Genomic DNA, 6594 nt, shown 5'->3' with positions numbered 1-6594 from the left:
GTACTTTGTAATAAAGATAAATTGATAATGACAAAAAAATACAAGTAGATTTCTATTTTATTCTCATAAAGGCTCAAATTCTGTTTTAAAACTTTTTTCCAAATATAAGGCATGGTGGCTGGAGCAGGTGGTCATCTTGGGGGAGTTGCAAAAAGCGTAACTTGGTGGAATAGGTTTAGAGAGACGGGATAGGACTTGCCTCTAATCCATATCCAGGACCAGGTGGTGAGCCATGCTATGGTGATGCACGTGACGACCGTGCATGCTTTGTAAGACCATGTGCAGGTTATTTTATATTTACTTCATTGTCGAGGTTATTGTTGCTAGAACAAATATGAAAACATAAACTGCGGTCTAAAACATGTTTTCTATTGCTTACTTTCGTTATTTTGATTGCTTTTTTTTTTTTGAAAACCCCACGTGTTGATGATGGAATACGGTGTTGGGCGTGAAAAATGCGATCATTATTACGCAGAAAACAGAACAACTCTTGAAGTGTCTGTGTTGTTGTTGTTAAAGAATTTAAAATATATTTATACCATTTCTCTGCGGCAACGTCAACCCCAGTGTTTACGTGGTTATTTTATTTTTTGCTGTTTTATAGAAATTGACTAACACGTTTTACATTAATTTGACAGTTCGCCGATTCTCTGTTTCAAAAAGTATTAAGTAAATTACCAATATGGTGAATTGTCCATTTTAGCATTTATGACGGGCTAAATGGAAGATGGCTTTGATTTATGGGGATTGATGCTGAAGAAACAGTTTATCTTTTAAAATTTTACAACAAAAAATCCTTAAAACTTATCATAGCGTATAAATTGCTTAAAACCTATTTCATTGAAATTAATCAAAACTTTAAACTTTCATGGATGAGTTTATAATATATTAAAAATATATTCTTACAAGAATGGCGTATGGTCATCAAGGGTCCACTTGGAGCGTTTTTCAGCCTCATGCCTAGGTGGGTATTTCTAAACGTACACGAGCTTGTAACAATCCGACAACCATCACCATTTGGTCCATGACTGTGTTGGAAATGAGGAAGAGACAAAAGCCTGTAATTCATTTTCTTGTCCAGGTATCATGTCTTTTATTTATCAAAATAAATTGTCAGATGGAAACCCAAATTTATAAATCACCTTCAGTGAAAGGTTGTATAAGCCCTATTGGTTGGTCACATTCAGGACTTGGCACCGCATACAGTGTTAATCTTTTTTTGGGTTTTAAGTTTAGAAATTACATTATGCCTTTACATTTTATTCACGGGATGTTAACCCTCATTTTCTAGTAATCTATATATAAATCATCTTTCCATGGCATTATTAAATGTTCTTTTTAATCCTTACATACGTGTATATGACACATATTTCTTTACTGGTACAGAAAGCCTTTTTAAACAGTTATCAATGTGTAACAAAGTTTAAAAATAATAATATTCATTGAAATTATATATATAAAAAGCTATATTGATACATTACATAATTAAACAGAAAAAAAAGTATAGATTTAAGTCAAAATATGTCATCTTCAAGTAAACAATATACTGTTTAATCTTAGCTATTAACGGACACTGGAGCATTCATGGACAACAATGGGGATCATGTTTACTGTAACATGGTGGCGGGGGGACAAAGAAACGGACGAGGACATGTACAAATCCTGCACCGTCTGGGTACGGAAGAGCCTGTATTGGAAATTCTGAAGACAAAGACATTTGTAACAGGAAAGGCTGTCCAAGTATAAACTTTAAAGATATCATAACTAGTATAAAATCGGTAATAAGTGGATCCTGAACTGTACGTAAATGCAGTACAAAACAGTTTATACATGTACTATGGAGTTGTCAGAATTTAGTTAATTTTAGTTTGAAACATTTATATTGTTCATGCTTTTTTCAAGTACTTGCTTCGTTACGTATTGTGTATGTACAGTAAGTTCCTGTTGATGACAGTAAATGCTTTGTTTTAAATTCAATACAGACTGGTCGTCATGGTCATCATGGGGGCGATGTTCGGTCTATGATGGAATTGGTATGAAAATAAGAACAAGAACATGCTATTCAGGCCTAGGATGTATAGGTAGTGCGACGGACAAAGACTTATGTAATACAAACATGAATCACCTATCACCGTTTGGTATCTATCATTTCTAATCTTTCATCTTCAAATATAAATGGATAAAAAATTAAGATATTAGTTACACACTTTTACATCAATACTTAATAATATGCGTTTACAAGAACATCTATTTGCATGCATTATTACTATTTACTAATTTAGATTTATTTATCTGTTATTTTATTGTTTTGCACATATTTAAACTTAAGTATGACTTAATTGCTTGCAAGATGAAGAACTAACCCTATTTTGCCACAAAAACAGTTTTATATAAACATAAAATGCATGTAAAAACCTTTTATGAAAAGTTCATCAATATCTGTAAAACTTATTTGATGACAATGAAGGAACTCTTACGAATGTCGAAATTAACATGTAGTATTATTGAGTATTTTTCATTATGCAAGTTCATTATGCATGAAGTGCTGACTTAGCATAAACATAGAGTTTATACAATAAACTTTGATACAAACAAACGATTGCATGCATATTAAAAAATTTCAGTTCTTAGCATATATAAGATTTTTTTTCCCCCAAAAAATGTTTAATTAAAGTTAGTTGAAAAATTTTTTACATTTAAAAATTAAACAATTTTTGTAAAATTAAATTTTCAGTCAAAAAAATATTACTATTTTGAAAATGATTTTAATTTTTTTAACTGGGGTTACTTTTGCAACTACCGGCGGGCAAATTTAAATTTAATAATTAAAAACACTATTAAACTGATTTTCAAAAAAGGAACCTTGGCCCCCTTCTTTTAATGACTACAAAGGGGGAAATTTTGACCTCCCCGCTATTTTTTAAAACATTCCCCAATGTTAAAGGGCAAAAAAACCTTTTAAAAATTTTCCATCCCGCTTTTTCCCAATTTATTCAAGGTGGGGAAGGACAATAAAGCTTCAAAAATCCAATTATTTTTTTCTCTTCTCGAAAGCTCTTTTTTCTTTTTGTTGTCCTTGTTTCCAAGACAGTTTCCAAGACAAGATTTTTATTGGCCACTCAACATTTACTAATGTTGCCTTTTTGTCAGTTACTGAAGTTGCAGAGATTAACTCTTTAGTATAGAAGTCAAAATAAAACTCTGTTTACATTTTTTCTACCTTCATGACAATTAATTTAACATGTCAATGTTTTGTTAAATTTCATAGTTCAGTCCAAAAAATTTGTTGCTGTCTATAGATTATATTCTTGATCTATATAATGAAAAAACAAATACGCTCATTTATATCTCAAAAACACTGTTTCCATGCGTAAAAAAAGTGTTCGATTATCTAAGTAACAATAGAACTCACCACTTTATAATAACATTTTAGTTTTTGATATTTTGATGTAATATCAGCTGCAATACTTTGATTTATACTGCTAGTTACCATCAATCTTTAAAACATCATCCGCTGCACGTATGTACATTTACAAGTTGGAAAAACTTGATGTTTGCTTATTTTGGACAAACCATAAAGCAATTTCAGTATTATCATTTTCGTGCCTTTTATTTATTATTTCATATTTATTATTTTATATAAATAGACAAAATTTGGTTTTGACATCAGTAGAATGTTTTGCAGGTCCTGTTCGTTTGGTTGACGGAAAAAGTTCTTATGAAGGAAGATTAGAAGTATTCAATAATGGTACTTGGGGAACAGTATGTGACGACGGCTTTAGCACACTGGCAGCTGTTGTTGTGTGTAAGATGCTTTCCTTACCAAGGTATTTGATTTCCAACTTCTATTCTTATCAACCATCACAAGTATAAAAAGGAGGGCCACTTTACGGAATGACTAGCCCCTCAATTAATTGGCGGGATTTGCCCTCTAAATAATGATTTGCCATTTAAAGTTTGATTACCCCTTAACATATTTTCATCTGTGGTAAAGTGTATGCCTGCCATGGAAGAGAGATGACAAGGCGTATGGCATATAATGCATGGTCGAAGAACATATTTGGTGGCTAAAATCTTATTATTACATTTTTTGGGCTGGTGTTACAAAGTGAAACCTGTCACAATATTAGACAAACGGCGACAGTTAAATTTAGAAACATCCAAAATTGGATATCCATGTGGCAGATATTCGCTTATGTAATTCTTCAGAATCGTATCTGTTAACCCTTTTGATATTCCTGCGATATAAAGCCTGTCGTTTTTGTCAATGATAAGCTTGAATGCTTTTTGTAAGTAACTATCGAGCGTTTTCTACCAGACTAACATACATTCTTAATTGACTCGTGGCCATTTTAGAAATTATGCATCAAACTCAAAACAGTTGAATAAGATATTGTCATAAATATAACAAAAATTAAAATTAACATTTTTAAACAGATTTTCCTATCTTGCTGAAAGCCCGTATTTCAGCGCTTTTAAGTTAGCGTTTATAAGCTGTATTTTACATGAAATTTAGAAAATAAGAATCCCTAAAGAAAGCCTAAAAGAACAAAATTGAAAATGTATCAGGCTCGGTTTGATCGAAGTTACTAGTGTAAGGTATTTTTATATGTGAATAGAATTCTTAATCGCTTGGCTACATATACCCTGATTTTAAAATCACACAAACACAAGAATGACGAGCTAAATTATATTATAAAATATATTTCGTGTTGTATTACATATTAATCAACCCTAATTAATCAACCCAAAAATATTTTTTTCTGTGTAATTAATTGAACTAAAAAACAATTTGTGAAGATAATGAACTTAAACTAATTTCCCTAATTCAGAAAACTTTTGCACGGGAAAAAGTTACCTTTCTAGCATGTAATTCGAACAAAGCTTTTTTTACTAACGGTATTGTTAAACATTATACTATGTGGACCTGTGACGAAGTTTGTAGAGCACTCTCTTTTCTTTTAGACAACATTTATGTCAGGTTTGGTAATACCCTATTTAAACAGATCATAGGAATTCCTATGGGTACTAATTGTGCACCCCTGGTCGCCGATTTGTTTTTGTACTGCTATGAAAGAGACTTTATGTTGAGTCTCTCTGAAGAGAAACAACAAGATGTTATAGTCGCATTTAATAATACTTCCAGATACCTTGATGATATTTTTAATTGAGAAAATCCTTATTTTAATCAAATAGTGTCTGACATTTATCCGCATGAACTACAACTTAATAAAACGAACTCTTGAAATTTTAGTACATCATTTTCGATCTTCATATTACTATCAACAACAATTCTATTCACACGAAAATTTATGATAAAAGAGATGACTTTGACTTTTGTATAGTTAATTATCCACATTTGGATGGAGACGTATCCCATGCAACATCTTACGGGGTTTATGTTTCTCAGTTAATTAGATTCGCTAGAGCTTGTAGCAACGTAAAGGATTTCAACGAGCGGAATATTTTTATTACCAGTAAGCTTCTAAAACAGGGCTACCGCTATCATAAATTACGAAAATATTTTACTAAATTTTACAATCGTAACTTTGATTTAATTTCTAAATTCAATAGTGATTTAAAAACTCTTCTGCGACAAGGGATTAGCCAGCCTGGTTTTATGGCGATGTGGTTTTACAAACTTCGTAAGATTTTGGGTCATGGTAATTTTTTCTGCTGTTTTTACTAAAATTATTAAACGTTTTATTAAAAGAGGTTATGACCCTACTATTTTAAGACATACTGCATGTTTAGTGTTCAACCCTTTTACAGTTGGACACTACGCTTTCCTCTTTTGATTGCATCTGACGGACCAAGTGGGAGACTCTATGATGGATAGTTCGTAAAGCCCTCTGGGACTGAATTGTCTTAATGTTCGTCTTCTGCCTTGCTTCGTCGGGCCCTTGTAGGTGATTTTCTTGTTGCTCTGTCTTCCTTTAGGACATTGAGTACTTTTGTTATGGTCATTGGGTTTACTTTTATATGTTTCTACATGATCATTTTAGTGTTTTACTTATTTAACCTTTTGTAACCATGAAAACTGTTAGAATTTCACTTGGCGGGGATTCATTTTATTTACACTGTCTCGTTTATAGGAACATGGTTGGGCTAAGAGCGAGGTTTGGTGCACCATTAACCGGTTTAAACTCCCCAGCAGTCATTATTATGCTGCTGACCGTTCCAAGGCGGCGCCCCACTGTGTTCCTCAGATGTATGTCTATGTTGTTTCATACTGTTTGGTGACACTTTTGCTTGTGTCCCTTGTTGTTTTTCTCGTCTACGGTAAGTATCTTCCCCATTGCCTCTAGTTTTTTATTTCTTTGATTAACCCCCCCCCCACCTTCCCACGGTCTCCTGTCCCCTTCCCCTTTGTGGGCCTATTATTATTTTCTTTGAATTCCTAATCAGTTACAAATTATTTATCATTTAATGATTCACGTGTCGTTGCCCTGTCCTTTTTATGTTTGGGGTCCGCCTGGGCTCCTTGCCATTGGTTCTTGTTGCTGGGCCATATGGGGGTTGCGTTCATTGAACGCCGCCTTTCCTTGTTGATCTTGTTTTTCATATTTTAAAGGTTATGGAATATAATTAGAC

General features: G+C 32.8%; 1 long non-coding RNA gene across 1 annotated transcript; it reads left to right on the top strand.

Moving 5' to 3' along the window:
• The first annotated feature begins 1620 nt into the window (after window positions 1-1620).
• On the top strand, window positions 1621-3843 carry LOC132744744 (uncharacterized). Its single transcript, XR_009627746.1, has 3 exons — window positions 1621-1740; window positions 1983-2138; window positions 3686-3843. It is a non-coding gene; the product is annotated as an uncharacterized LOC132744744 (long non-coding RNA).
• The last annotated feature ends 2751 nt before the right edge of the window (window positions 3844-6594 follow it).

The sequence above is a fragment of the Ruditapes philippinarum genome, unplaced genomic scaffold, assembly GCF_026571515.1.
Source record: "Ruditapes philippinarum isolate M1 unplaced genomic scaffold, ASM2657151v2 ctg2130_1_1_1_1, whole genome shotgun sequence".
NCBI lineage: Eukaryota > Metazoa > Mollusca > Bivalvia > Venerida > Veneridae > Ruditapes > Ruditapes philippinarum.
The sequence above is the reverse complement of the archived record's forward strand: the minus strand, read 5'-3'. Positions and strand labels throughout refer to the sequence as shown.